The sequence below is a fragment of the Triturus cristatus genome, chromosome 4_1 (assembly GCF_964204655.1).
Source record: "Triturus cristatus chromosome 4_1, aTriCri1.1, whole genome shotgun sequence".
Classification (NCBI taxonomy): domain Eukaryota; kingdom Metazoa; phylum Chordata; class Amphibia; order Caudata; family Salamandridae; genus Triturus; species Triturus cristatus.
The window spans coordinates 1255718858-1255734413 of record NC_140585.1 but is presented as its reverse complement, the minus strand read 5'-3'; the positions used below and the strand labels follow the sequence as shown (position 1 = coordinate 1255734413).

Genomic DNA, 15556 nt, shown 5'->3' with positions numbered 1-15556 from the left:
TCCTTTTTCTTTCTTGTCTCCTATTCCACAGGGTCTTGGCAGTCCCTTTTAGGAGTCTTCCTGGCCACCGTCGTCCCTCGGACAAAAGAAAGGCTCAGGTAAGTGTTTTCCCCTAAAGTTTGTTTCTTTTTAGTTTTGTATAGGGGAGGGGGTGAGGGATATCCAAAAAAAAAAAAAAAAAAGGATTTACCACACCCAATTCCTGGTCACAATGTGAAGGGAGGTAGAGTTAGTGCAAACAATAAAAAAAAAAAACTGGGAGTAGAAAGGACCAAACAAAACGAATTGCTCTTCCTGTTTTTTTTTCCTTTGCTCTTTCCCACTCCTCCCTCCCCGACCTCTCAATCACTTTCTGCTTATTTCCTAATTAAGTACTCCCGTAATCGCCCACGCACCTGGGAGAGCCACGTTCCTCCGGGGTCATGTGGGGGAAGTTCTGGTGAGTTCTGTTGCGCCTGGTCATTAGCTTCTTTGGTTTTCTCTTCTTTGCTGAGACCGGCTGTACCTCTCTCGTAGAGGTCGCGTCCTTCCGTTGGCTTGGTTTTGGCTCCGGTTGTTGCTGTTGCCTCCTCCTCGGGTCCCCGGTCCTCCGCACGGTCGTCTGACTCCTCCGTCTCCCCTCTTGGCGTTTGGAAGCCCACCTCTAGCGCCAGCCTCTGTATTCCGCCCTCTTCAGTCATGTGTCTCCTGACGTCAGAGTCCCCGAGTTCGCTTGGACCTTGCTTAAAGAGACCGCTTCTTCGTGCATCGCTCCCTCTATCTCCAGCGGATGGGCATCGTACCACTTAACGGTGGGGGGAGATATGTATGAAGGGATCGGGTCATCTTGTTCATTTTCTTCTGCTCCCTCGGTTGGGTCAGGTGTTTCCTGACAGTGGGCTAGTGCTTCAGTGTCCCGCATTGCACTAGTAAATGCTATATAAATGATGCAATACAGTATAATACAAAGTGTAGCCCCTCAGCCCACCAACCATCTGCATTGTATATGGAGGCGCTGACCACGAAAGAGCACAACATGTAGGTTGTTTAAGCCATAAGGAAGACCAGGACAACCTAAAGAGAAAGCACTATTTTGTGCAGCATTTCTTGTATTCTCCATGTGAGAATAGTATCCTACACACGGTTTCTCAGGCACACAAAACATATGCAACACTACAAGCAGCACAAAGTACCAGGGTAGAAAGTTAGAACTCCAATTCTGGGGGGGCTGCATAGAATTTGAGAGGGAGGCCCAATTTCCCTTGAGAGGGCCAAGTAAAAAGGAATTTGTCCCTGCAGTAGAATCAGCCGCCACCAGCTGTTTGTTAGTCTTCACGTTGCTTGATATGAGGGGGGAGTAGCCTACCTCAGCTATGGATCGGATTACACTTTGGGTAAATTCTCTGTCAGTGCACAAGAATGTCACCAAAGATATGGATTACTGTCAGTGATCTCCGAGACTGCTTCTTATACAGCACTTAAAATTAGGCAGACCAGAAAATATTGAGCAGGGTAGTTTGATGTATAGCCTTTTGAAATATGCATGTGTTTTTTTATCTCTAAAGTGGTCGCCAGTCGGGGGCGTGGCTTGGCGCGCGACCATGATGGCCGCAAGTCTGTGAAGCTCCGGCGCGTCTGTGAAGCTCCGGCGCGTCGGTGCCTTAATCCTGGCAGATATCCTGCACGGGACCCCCTTCAGATGTCGGGAGCCTGGGCCGAGGTAGCCCATTCGCCTACCGCCACATAGAGGTGCCGAGCGGCGCGCGAGGACGTAGAGCGGCGGCTCGGGACCGCCTGAAAGATACGACCGGCGGCTGGGGGAGGAGCTGGAGCTCCGTGACCGGCTACGCGCACTACTGTGCTCTGCGGCTTGCCGAGGGACCCCCGGGGCCGCAGCTGCTGAAGCGCTGGATCTGGTGTCACACAGGAGGTCGGATTTCAGAGGGAAATCGCCCATTCACCTGCGACCCACCCCGTGAGTACGTGCGGGGGGGACATCGGCGGCTGGCTGCTCGGCGGAGAGCCTGGAGGCCCAGGACATAGACACTGGAAGCGGCCGGCCCCCGGGCGGGGGGCCCTCGGATCACACACTGCTGGGGTGCGACAATCCCGGAGCTTGGGCAGTGGAGACTCTGTGGTCTGGCGCCCGATCGCCTGGAGGGGACAGGTGAAGACTCGCACCCCTTGGCGCAGCGCGTGTGTTACTGGCCCATAGAGGAGGTGACAGGTGGAGGGAGCGGCACAGCCCCGGCGGGGCTAACTGACCAGGAGACTCAAACCCCCTGAGGGACCTGTGGAAGAGGGATCGGGGTGCTTGACGTTAACGTGAGACCGGCGGCCAGAGGTCACTTTGAGGCCCCCCACGCTGTGGAGCTGTGACTGCGACGGCGCTCGCTGAGCCGTGGCTGGGGACCGCCTTGCGGAGCAGAGTGGTGCCGACTGGGCCTGGGCCTGGGCACTGGGCGAGAAAAATCAGGCACAGAGAGGTGGGCCGGAAGAAGGCCTTGAAGGCGCCTGGCGGGTGGTCTCCGGTGGCCGCAGTGGTCCCGCGCCCAAAAGACAGCTGAGAGGCGCGCCGCTGGCCCCCTTCTCCTCCATCCTTCTTCGGCACAGTCGACACGTGAAAGTGGTGGGGCCCTGCTGCGGCGGCTGCTTCAGAGACAGAGAGGTTGGCTGGGACTGGACGGGTCCTGCCTGCTGGTCGACCGGGCTGCGGGCGGATGCCCACTGCACAACAATTGGTAATGGGCAGGCTGCGCACTGCCCAGAGAGAAGGCCGGACGTCGGTGGCCGGGCCGGGTCCCGTCGAGGCGCCTGGAGAGGCCGGCGCAGCCCCGCGCACTGAGATGTTGGCCGCTAAGCTGGATTCGGTGCTGGCCGCGGTGGAGCGGATCGGCTCCTCTCTTGAACAGACACGGTCGTCGCTGGAAGCCCGCATTGATAAAGCCACAGTCGACTTCACGCTGCTCCACGCGGACCACCGCAAATTGGCGGACAAGGTGACACAGCAAGAGCAAACTCTCCAGGAGGTGCAGCCGGTTGTCTCCACGCACACAGCTACCCTTCAGGACCTCATTGACCGGGTCCATACGTTGGAGGACCGCGTGGACGATGCAGAAGGGCGCTCTCGGCGCAACAACGTGCGCGTGGTTGGCCTGCCGGAAGGCGAGGAGGGGAGGCAGCCGGAGCAATATGTGGAGGAGTGGTTGCGCAACTCTCTCCGCACTTTGTGGTGGAACGCGCACACAGGGTCCCCGCGCAGAAGCCCGGCCCGGGATCCCGACCGCGGCCCTTTCTGTTCAAACTCCTTAACTACCGGGACAGGGATGTGGTGCTCCGCGAGACCAGGAGGATAGGCAGCGTCACTGTTGGAGGCGGACAGGTACACTTTTTCCCGGGTTACACCGCGCTGGTGCAGAAGCGCCGCAGCAACTATCTGGCGGTGAAGCGCCGCCTGCGTGAGCTGGAAATATCATATGCTCTCCTGTTCCCCTCCCGCTTTCGGGTGATCACTGCGGATGGTGCCCGCTTCTTTGACACGCCGTCCGAGGTCTGGGACTGGCTGGAGGACACGGGACGCTGTGATGGCCGACGACCGCGGAGCCAGGAGGCCGCCATGCCACGTGGTAGAAGATCCCGCCACCGCAGAGGGAGGAGGCAGCGGCGCGCGGAGGGGCGAAGCCTGGGAGTGGCTCCCAGCCCGGAGAGGTGCAGGCTGGAACGCCAGGATGCGCTGGCAGCGGTGGCCACCCTCGGATCGCCGGACGGCGGGAGTGGAGAGACTGCCCGGGACCGGGGCGATGTGTTGCCTAGCGGCTCCTCATCTCCATCGACTTCGATCTCAGACGATCAGCTGTTACCGCTGGTCACCCCGCAGACGGCAGATCTTATGATATAGTATGCGAACACGAAGGACATCTGGGGTCATCGCCAGGGGTACTCCTTGACGATAGGTCCTGCACCCAGCGGATTGACACCTTGCGGCTCCCACCCGAACAGTGATCAGGGGGTGTGAGGCAGACGGAAGGGACATGTTGCTGGACCTCTGGGGGCTGACGGGACTGGTGAACTGGGGAGGGTGCTGTGCCCCTGCCCCTCCGCAGTGGAGTGGCCCCCTGAAGTGGGACCCGCCCGGCCTTGCTGGTTGTGGGGGAGGGGGGGGACTCTGCCTCTCCCGGTTAGGTGGTGCGCTTTGAAGTTGAGGGTCCCTTAGCTTAGCATATGCACAGGCACCGTTGTGGAGGTGCACCCGCGCGTAGGGATTCTTATCTGCCTGCCCCCTTAGCCGCAATTGGGCTTAGTTACACTTTGTGAGCATTGTTTAATGGTTTGGACGAATACCCGTAGAGGGTATCGCCCTGGCGGTTTAGTTCACCTGTTTGGCTTGTTCTTGCACACGGTACTATGTTTGTGCGTTGTTGTGTTGAAAGGTCTATGTTGCAGCTCTCTACATGGTCAGGCGACGGCCCGCTGCTCCCCGACCCGGAGGGACGCCCTTAGCCCCCGCCACAGACTTACCCTTAGGACTTCCACATGGCTGCAACCAATGTAATTACATGGAATGTTAGGGGCATGCACACACCGGCGCGGAGATACTCCGTCTACGCATACATGCAGCGACACGCAGTGGCAATAGCACTCCTGCAAGAGACACACATGACCGCAGTGGAATTGGGCAGGCTGCGCGCGCGCTGGAGGGGGCAGGTATATGGCACTACATGCTCGGCACACGCTAGAGGCACTTTGATATGGGTGAGGGCGGGTACCCCGTTTGTCTGTTTGCAGGCGCTGGTGGATCCTGGGGGGAGGTACTCCTTAGTGCACGGCAGAATAGATGGTCAACAGGTGCTGCTGGGGTCCCTCTATGCGCCGAATGTAGAGCAGCCGGCCTACCTCGCCGCCCTGTCTTCGGTACTGGCACAGTTTGCTGGCCTCCCCTGGCTCTTGGGAGGAGACTTTAACTCCGTGCTAGATATCCACATGGACCGGTCGTTCCCGCCCCTGCGGGGCACGCAGGTGGGGTCGAACGCCAGAGCCCTTACCGCTTGGCTGTTGCATTGGACTCACTGATTTGTGGCGGAATGGCCACCCGGATGAGCGCGTCTATTCATACTATTCAGCGGTACATGGCCTCCACGTCCGGTTGGACAGAGTGGTGGGCACCCCTTCGGTGCTGCCGTGGGTGACCCGTGCGGAATACATGGGTCGGACACATTCGGACCACAATCCCCTCATCCTGGGGCTTCGGTGGCAGCCCGATCGCCCCCCGGTGCCGACTTGGCGCCTCCAGACAGCGGCACTGGAGGACCCGGAATTTCGGGCCTCCTTGGGCACGGCGGTAGAACAGTATTTCGACCTTAATGAGGGCTCCACCTATAACGAGCTGATAGAATGGGATGCCCATAAAGTATGCGTTAGGGGGCACTGTCTGGGCGCGACCTGGAATATTCGAAAACAGTTGGCACGTGATCTCGCCGCCTTGGAGTCTTGCCTCCTCTCGAGCGAATTGCATGGTGAAGGGGGGGGGCACTGACTCGGGTCGCTTACTAGCCCTCCGGGCACGCCATGCCGACCTCTTGGAGCGGCTTAGTTGCCTTAATTATGCGGCTCACTCATCCCGGGTGCACGCTACGTCGGACAGAGCGGGACGACTCTTGGCCTGGCTCATTAGACAGGAGACGGCTCGAATACCGGTCGGGGCAATTACTGGACCGGATGGAACACTGGTCCACACACAGTGGGAAATCCACCAGGCGTTCACGGCGCATTATACCACTCTGTACCGGTCAACGGGGCAGAGGAGTGCGAGCGACCTGGATGAGTTTTTAGAAGCAGGGGAATTGCCCAGGGTTCCGGAGGCGCACCATGCGGCCTTGGAGTGCCCCCCTACGGTAGACGAGATAGGGGAGGCTATTTCCGCTCTGGCTTCGGGGAAGGCGCCGGGGCCGGACGGGCTTCCGGCAGAATACTACAAAGCTTACCGTGAGTCCCTGATCCCGAAGCTTCACAGCCTCTACCTGACGGCCCTAGAGGAGGGCACACTACCAGCATTGCTGAAAGAAGCCTATCTGATTTCCCTGCTGAAACCAGGACGGGACGCCACCCAGCTGGGGTCCTATCGCCCGCTCGCCCTGCTCAACACAGACTATAAAATCTTGGCGAAGATACTGGCGGAGAGACTGGCGCCGGTGGTGCCCACGCTGGTGCACAGCGATCAAAACGGCTTTGTGCCCAAACGCAACACTTCACTTAATTTGCGGCGTTTTTTTCGGGTGATGGAGGAGAGCACTCCACAATGGCCCAGAGCGGGCTGCCTGGTCCTGGATCTGGAGAAAGCCTTTGATTGCCTGGAATGGGGATACCTGGTGTCGACGCTGTCACACTTCGGACTGGGGCTGGGCTTTCTTCAGCTAACGGCTCTTCTGTACAAGGGACCCACGGTGCGCGTGCGTACTGGCCCATATGTCTCGGACCCCATTCAAATCGGCCGAGGTACTAGGCAGGGGTGTCCGCTGTCGCCCCTCCTGTTTGCGCTTGCAATGGAACCGCTAGCGGCGACACTCCGTAGGGAACTGGTGGATAGCATTCCGCTGGGGGACGCTACCCAGCAGGTGTCTCTTTACGCAGATGACCTACTGGTATATGTCAGGGATGTGTCTGCTGTTCCGGCGAGGCTGGGCTACATCCTACACGCCTTTGAGCAGCTCTCAGGCCTCTGAGTCAACGCCGCTAAATCCTGTCTGTTCGCCTTCCGAGACGACGTCCAGGATCCTGGTTACCACCTTGGCGGAGTGCGGGTCCAGTGGCAGCCAGACACCTTTCGCTATCTGGGTGTCCAGATATATCGCCACCCGGCAGATCTGGTGGAGGGTAACCTGGGACGCGCTGTGACAGCGGTCCGAACCCAGATGGTGTTCTGGAGTACGCTTGCCCTATCGGTGACCGGCCGCATAGCGCTTGTCAAAATGGTAGTACTGCCGCGTCTGCTGTACTATTTTGCCAACCTCCCGGTGTATCTACCGGTGTCTTTCTTCACGCCCCTCACGCGCTCCCTCCGCGATTTCGTATGGGGAACGGCGCGCCACAGAGTCGCGCTGCCGAAACTGTGTCTTCCCATGGGCCAGGGTGGGCTAGGGATGCCGAGTCTTGAGCACTACTATCTGGCAGCGCAGCTACAATGGGCGGCCCGCTGGCTAGCTGGCAGATGCCGTGAAGACACGGCGACGGTGGTGAACCCGCCGTTGGCAGTAACGGAGCTCCTCAGAATCTTTCACCCGACCACGAGCGCGTCAAGCCCGAACCGCTGCTACTAGTGGTGGCGTATAAATGCTACCGTCGATGTCTCCGGCTGACACGGGCCAGAATCCCATATGCCCCGGCTATTCCTCTGGAGGGTTCCCCTTGCGGGCGAGGCACGCTTGGAACTGCAGAACTCAGGGATTGGCACGTGGCTGATATCCACACATTGGAGGACTTATATCATGAAGGGGGCCTTCTGCCGTTCGAAACCCTTGCGGCAGAGACGGGGCTGGCACAGGGACAGTTTCTCCGACACCGGGCCCTGATAGAGACGCTGGCGGGTCACTGGGGGGACTTGCGGGAAGAGCCGGAGCAGCACTTAGTGCTGCAATACCTCCATGTTTTAGGCCGAGGGGGGCATCTAATCAAATGGTTTGCTGCGGCTTTGCGGATGCACGCGGCGCCGAGCCTAGGGGGGCTGCGCGAGAGATGGGAGGGGGATCTTGGCCGCCCTATGGTAGATAAAGAGTGGGAGAGGGTGCTGCAGGGGCCGAGGAGGGTACCTCGAAACATGAGATTTCGTCAAATACAGTTCTTTGTCCTGCACAGGGCCTACCTCACGCCGGCTGCCATTAACAAGTATTTTCATCGCGTGGATGCATGCTGCCCCCGCTGCGCAGTGGTTGACGCCGACCTGCTCCACATGCTGTGGGGCTGCCCTGCGTTACAGTTGTACTGGCAGGCAGTACATGGGGAGCTCCGTAGGTGTACAGGCCGGGAAATACCATCTGAGTGGCCCACTTACTTATTACATCTCTTTCACCGGCCACCCCCGGCTAAGGTGGCCTCCCGCTTTCTCGATTTGGGGATCATAGTGGCAAAGCGACTTATCACCAAACGCTGGAAGGCAGACGCGGCACCACATATGCGAGCATGGCGTAGCTCTTTGCTGGTGTGGGCGAAGGCGGAGGAGGTGGCACTTAGGCGGGAGGAGACACTGGGCCTTAGAATGACGCCCATCGCACCCCAATGGGGGGAGATGCTGCGGACTTTACTGCAATCAGAGGAGGTGGCCCCGGGAGGCAGCGGAAGTGCGCTGTAGAGACTGCGTTAGGCGATGTGGGGCTGTCCGGCTGGTCGAGATGCTGCGCTAGTGTGTTAGGCAGGCCTTAAAGTGGGGACAGAGCATGCCAAGGATCGAATCTTAGTGCTTGAACCAGTCCTGGTGGGGGGGGCTGGGGGGGTCGGAACTTGCCGGGGATCAACAGGGGAGGGCCGTCTAGATTAGAACCTGCGAGCTGCTGTTGGTAGTTGTTTTAGTTGCTAGGCTGTTGAGAAGACGGCCACCCGGTTATTGAACGGGGAGTTTAGCACTGTTTGTATAACTGTTTGGGGATGCACCGGGATTAGCACGTAACAAGTACAGGAGTTGGTGAGCAGATGCTCTCCGCTAGGTCTGTAGCCATAGCATCACGCGTGGAGATAGATGTGTTCAGAGCCCCGCCGGCTGTAAAGTCGGGCGCTGTTACTCCCTTTCCGGATGATGTACTATGGCCAGAATACATGTGTTGTGCACTGAAACTTCGCCCCATGATATATGTTACGATGCTCGTTGATTTCGTATGATGTAATATGTGATGCTACCTGCAAACTCAAACAGATTTCTAAATAAATAAAGTGGTCGCCAGTCAGTGGCGTAGCTAGACACTGTGCCGCCCATGGCTCTTCTATGCGGCGGCCGCATAGAAGAGCCAGGGTTGCTGGCGATCATTCCTGCGTTTTCCACCCCACGGCAAACGCATGTAAAAGCGGGAGGATTGGGAGGACCGACCCCCCCCCCCCCCTTGCTATGCCACTGTTGCAAGTCGGAGACTCAAAAGTAGAGTAAGCAGCACTGAATGAACAGGAGACAAAAGAGTAATGAGGTATCTCCTTTATGTAAGCATAAAATAATCTAGACCCCTAAAATCGGTAGATGGGGAAACTGTACCAGGACTGACAGTGGACATTAAAAATAGAGAAAACAGTATGGTGTATAAAGAGATTCTGGCAACCAAGTAAAGAAGGGGATGTCCCAGGTCTTAAAAATGAAGCCGGTGCCTCGAATCAGTTTTGATAATATGCTCTGTACTGCTGAAGGTCTAGTGCACAATCAGTATAGAAGTCTCTCCTGCCATCCTTCAAGGGTGTGCAGCAGTCCACCAGTCTGTATTGATAGAACCTGTCATTCATTTGTAAGGGTGTAGTGGGCCTGGGCAAAATTTCAATTATTCCGAAGTCTAAGTAATTTTAGTTATTACGCATTACTCTTGTGATGCAAAATTAACAAAAATACGCTTTTACTCCAGCTTGAGTAGTTAAGAGTAGTCTGGATGCAAAAATCCTACCGGAGGAGCACAGGATCAGCAAACTAAGGGAGAGCGAGTGGCTGTTGGCTACTGCTGTTCATGTCCTGTAGCATTTTGTGTTATTTTCTTCACCCAGAATGCATCCTCTGGCTGGATGCTAGGGTGCATTTTGTACTAAAAAGATAGCGCTAAATGCTGGATTTACGCTTCTAACGCAATTGTGCAATTGTTACTAGTAATTTTGTGGTATTTACAAGTAATTATGCAAGAGAGAATTACGCCAGCTACGCCCACCCCTAGTGTACAGCACCTCCTCCCTGAAGGGATCTTTGTGCCTGCTACCTTATAAATGCTATGACAGTGGTTCATGCTCCCTATCCAGGCAGGCATGTCACCGAAGATGTCAGATCGCAACCGCTTCAGGTGCATGGGACATTTGTTGCCTTCGCCCTTAAGGTCATCAGAATCACAAACTGTAGACCGCACCCAGCATGCTTTACAGTCTGCACTCAGTCTGGAAACTAGAGCTGCCCAGCATGTGCCAGTGATAAGGCATTTTCTTAGGGAGCACCATTGTTTAAATCAGGGAAGTCCTTTTGGCGAATCCATTGGTTGCCAGCAGGTGCCAAGCCAGATTATTAACCAGTTTAATGCTACATATTGCGTCAGAAAAGCATTTGTTCCGCTGTCTCTGCCTGTACACGTAATTTTTTTTTATTTCAGTCATATATAAATGTATGATATATATTTAGAGCCACTGAAATTATACAGCAAGAGCGGACCAATTCTGCTGCACTGTCTACTAAATTATGTGGCAAGAAAATGCACATTTCGTAATAGTTTCAGTTCATTATTTTGTCATTTTTACACGTTAACACTGTCTAGACACAGGTTTTACTTTATTAATATTATTAGTTTAACACCAAAATGCAGCAATATGTATCTGAAAAGTGAACCTTTACAAAGTGCCATCCACTGAGCAGCAACACGGTTTGCCGTATTTTTTAGTAACTTTTGATCCATTTGAGCTAGAAACACATAGTTTGTGTTAAAATCTACAGAGTATGATGGATTATGCGGCCAATGCGTAAAATCCTTAATAAGGCGAAAAAGCCACGCCTGCAGAATCCCACAATTCCAGGATCCCTTGCTAAAGTTAGCATGTACTTGGGAATATACATCATAGTTTTGTTTGGATGCTCTTCTGGCTGCCCCGGTGTTAGCATGCTCAGTTCCTAATGCTGTGGTATTAGACGCACCACACTTTATATTCTCGCTTTTGTTTGCGTCACATCTCAGCAAGGCTGCTATGTCTTTAATAGGACAATACTGGTCTTCTCGTTCGGGCTTGTCTACTTTAAACCGGACGATACCGACCAGCTTTGAAATGCAGGGCGATTCTGACACTTACAAGCACCACTGCTATATACCCGTACCAGTAGGGGTGCCTTTAAGATGGGCTACCGTCCTTTGAATGAAACCACATGGATGAATGAATGATAACGGACTTGATATAGCCAGAGGTGATCTCAAGAGTCATCCCAGTGCTGCATTGGGATAAGATAGACTTCAAGGTGAGTAGAATATGAATTGGTAGGAATGAGACAATATGAAAATGTAGGTCGTAAGGGCTTTTTCAAACGAAAGATGACAGGAAAGATTACGGTTAGGCTCCCATAGACGAAGGGCCCACATCAAATACACAGCAGAATCAATTAAGATTATTTGTGTAGGATTAGGCACGCTCAGCGAAGAGGAGATGGACTTACTTATTCTTAGGAACCAATTCTAAAAATGTAGTGTACGGGATATCAATGTTTTTTTCTTCACAACGTATACGGTTATATACAACCCACAATATAAATTCACACGTAATAATTTGAATCTGCAAATACATTTATTATTTGCTATTTCACACCTTTTCGCCAACTGATTCACTATTTGCTTCCAGTGATATGATTCATTCATTGGAGTTCATTCAGCTTTGGAGAGGGTATTTTGGTTTAACAAAGACGCTTTTCACCCCATTCATAGCCTGTAAGATGGACTTTTTGAAGGCTGGAATTATTAAGGGTGTACAATTATTAAAAAAAGAATACATTCAATAATCGTTCTATAGGAATTAAGAATATTCTGATTTATGAGAGCACATTTGTGAAGCACAACACACAGGGCTTAAAGTAGGATGAAAAAAGTAAGGGGTCTCAGAAGGGAGCGCGGCCTATTTACTATACTTTAGAGCGTGGCTTCAACATATCAACAAAAATCTCCCTTAGAGTGCCACCCTACCCACACATTTGCATAGAATCACACTGCCTTTAAACACAACTCAGTCCTGGCCGTTATAAACACCTGCATGTGACATAGTTCAAAGTAACAACACAACAACAACTTTATTGTATGATTAATTAAAATCCTCTACAAAAGCGGAAGAAAATACAAGTTAGAAAAGGTTAAAATGCAATACATAACATCTAAAAAAAAAAGGGGTTAAAATGCACAGCTACTATACGGTAACTGTACATAAGTAACTTTGTGCAAAAAAGGTCCGATTAGAAACAACACATGAAGAATTTGACATGCGGGAGGGTATGCAAAACTGCAGTAGGCATTCTGTTGCTAGTTAAATTAGTATAGACGGTAAAAGTATTAAAAGTGTGATACTAAGCAGTTGCAAGTGCCAGTGGTCCTTGAAACATAATTTATTCAACTGTCACTTCTCTGGCCGATCGTAATAACATTCCAGCAGCCGCATGAAACTTCCCAATTAGTGCCAGCTCCATCGGGACTATGGTGGTGTAAATGTGCCTTAAGCCCTCCTTACATGTTCTTACACCGTAATGTACGAACATGGTTCTTAAATACAAGCTCCTTGGGGACAGCAAAGCTGGGCAACAGCAAATGACATGTTCTGCGTATTCTGTGTGGTGTTGGCACAGACTACAACCAGACCCACTTGACGACCAGATTTTCCAGTGGGCTCTATAGTCATGTATTGGCAAAGTTAAGAGCCTCACCCTCATGACATTTTGTAGGGCTTGCCTTCCAAGACCTGCTTTTAAATAGGGTTGGCATACAGTAGTTTCATGTGAATTAATAAGACCTTCTGCACCCAGAACAGGTCTGATCCGTTCAAGGTCTTGTTGCCTCGAGATGTTCTTGCCACCCTTTTATAGCAGGTTCTTTAGACTACACTTTGTTAATGATATGTCTGTTGAGGGTTCGATTGATAATCCCAGTGTTTTTTTGGCCCTCAAGAAATACCTCGCCCAGTGACTGTTGTTATCTGTAAAGACCACCTGTAGCGCTGCCCTGATTGTGAACGGACATGCATTAATCACGTTGTGTTGAAATTTGACTGTCTTTTTTGCATTCAATGTCCATTGCTGTGATGTTGAACTCTAATCGGATCAGTGAGCGCCTAGTCATGTATGGGAGATTGAAGACTTTTCTATATGCCATTATGTATAGGCCCTCCAATTTTTTGGTCAACAAGCCAGGGAAGACAAGATGGCCATAGCGGAGTGTAGACATTAGATTGGCTTGCATTACTCGTCAGATCCCTTCTGTCGAGTGGCTTACAAGCTTGTGGTGTAATTTGCACAAGCCGTATGTTAACTTAGCTGCTTTTGCCTCTAGTGCTTTAACCTGCAGTGCTGGTCTGCAGGTCTCTGCAAACTGTGCTCCCAGGTAGGTGTACTTATTGGTGATGGTTATCCTTAGAGGGCCCAGCTGCCATACCAATGTTAGTTTTTTTAACTTGTGGCCAAAGATCAACACTTTTGTCTTAGATGCATTAGCTATAAGTTTGTTTTCCATGTTGTAATTATATAGCATCTCTAATGCCCTTTTCATGCCTATTCTTGTGTGATCCAGTAAGACGAGATCGTCCGCATACTGCATTATTGGCAGTCTGAGGTGGCCCAATTTTGGAGGAAAGATGTTAGCTTTTAACAGTGCTTCTCCCAGGTCTGTGGTGTATAGGTTAAACAGGGTGGGGGCGATCACGCAACCCTGTTTTAGCCCCCTGTTCGTGAAGGTCTTGTCAGTTGCACATGAGCTAGTGTGCTTAACTCGCACCCAGGTGCCAGTTTAGAGTGATACAGTTCAAAGTATGCACTACACAAGAGCACTACACCTCACGAAAAGAAATTCCAAAAACATAACATCCTGGGAAAAGCTAACACACTATAGGGGATGCAAAATTAAGTAAAGCATGTGAAAATGGGTTACCTTAACATGTTTTTAAACTTTTTGTTCAGAAATCGATACATTTTTGTCTGTGAAGTTAAGAAAAAGGAATACGGGGCCCGAAAGGGACCCGTTTCAATGTTTGCTTTTAATTACTTCCGCGTCTGAGACCCGGAGTGACCCGACCCACTTAAAGCCCTGCCTCCAAGCCTGAGCTGCACTGGGACCTGAAAAGATGAAGTCCCAGTAAATAGCAAACATAGCAAACTTCTCTATTTAATAGCGGAAAGAGTCAAACAATCTAAATGCTATATCTCGATTAGAGGATGAGACACTGTGTTCCGGTGTTCTTGGCAGGGTGATGGTAGTCGAAGAGCAGAAGGAGAGAAAACCACAGCAGGTAAATCAGCACATCACAAAATATTAGGAGAAACTTGTATGTGGCCAACGAGACCGACTGGCTTTGTCAATGTTTTGTAGCCATGCTGTGACCTTACCCCCTCCGGCAGAGAGTGGAGACTTCAAGTGATGTCTCCTCACTCCTGGGAGACTGGTTGCCAAAGAGATACCAGCCCTGATCACATAGCAGTCCTTTGAGTACTCTGCAGAGTGGTTTGGGTCTCGCTTTTATACACAACATCTTGATAGGTTTCAGCCGGGTTTGTGATGGTTCTATTTCAAGGTCCTTCTCAGACTGCTCTCCAGAAACAGTCTTTGTATAAAGTGATGTTTCTTATAGTAGGGATTAGTAGGGTAATCTCCAATCTGGAGCACCTGCAACAAGGGCACAATGAAATGTGAGATTTCTGCACCTGGCTGTCATCAACCTCTGTGGAGTAGCAATCCGAGACAGACAAAAGGGCAGGCCTGAACCAGACTGACTTGCTCACTTTGAACAAAAGGAAAAGCAGTCCTACCCCTCACCACCACTACTATCTCCTAAATACCACCGCTCAGGAATAACTAATCTGCAGCCATTGCTAACAAAGTCTTTGTAAAGTTTATAACAATAGCCATGACTTCACCTTCACTTCACTATCTGGCTCTTCACCCTGTATACACAGGGATGCAAGTAATACACTTCCACTGTCTGTGGAAGCTGCTAACCATTGGAAATCCATAGTGGATCCCACTGGCTTCAGAACTCAGACTCATAGATAAACTGAGTCCGTCCTACTACTGCACATATGCCACATAAACACTACACTCACAATTGACGTGCACGCAAGAGGTCCAGTAGGCCACTTTCTGATTGCAAGGACCTTTTTTTTCTCTGAGTCAGTTTCAAAACATGATATGCCTGCCCCGCCACCCAAACCAATTTCAAAGTGTGGCACGACCTTTCAATGATTATGAGAAAAAGAGAACAAAGAAACAGAGGAAGAGAATTCATGTCTTTGCCAATATGTAGGAGAAGGGTCTGCATTTAGGTTGGGCTCATTCAACCTCATCAGACCCTATTGTGTACAAGAGACCGTTGAAGCTTCAAGAGGTAGTTTAAAATATGGTCTCCTCAAGAGAAATCATGAACTAGTCTAGCAGCCAAATCTTGCACGGCTTGTAACTAGTTCAAGTTGCAATAGGAAAGGACAAGATAATTGAGTTTTCACGATCCAGACCTGTGCAACTACCTTTTCGAATCAATGCATACCAATTGGAATAGATTTTAGAGAGCTCTGAAAGTAAACAAGATGAGGATATTTGAACATTTTGAGGTATGAAATTAAAATATTTGTCAAGGCTGATGTGATTGATGGGGCTGGGACAGGGTCTAATCTAATGAATTTATGGCACCAAAT

At 51.6% G+C, this 15556-nt stretch overlaps 2 long non-coding RNA genes across 2 annotated transcripts in view; one reads left to right on the top strand and one right to left on the bottom strand.

Annotated features, from left to right (window-relative positions):
• LOC146856528 (uncharacterized) overlaps positions 1-661 on the bottom strand; it is a 61835-nt gene extending 61174 nt beyond the window's left edge. The window contains exon 1 of the long non-coding RNA XR_014981505.1: positions 396-661. This is a non-coding gene — a long non-coding RNA (uncharacterized LOC146856528). The remainder of the gene's footprint in view (positions 1-395) is intronic.
• Positions 1-15556, top strand: part of LOC146856527 (uncharacterized) — a 1813942-nt gene that overhangs the window by 1254087 nt on the left and 544299 nt on the right. Inside the window, exon 8 of the long non-coding RNA XR_014981506.1 lies at positions 32-98. This is a non-coding gene — a long non-coding RNA (uncharacterized LOC146856527). The remainder of the gene's footprint in view (positions 1-31; positions 99-15556) is intronic.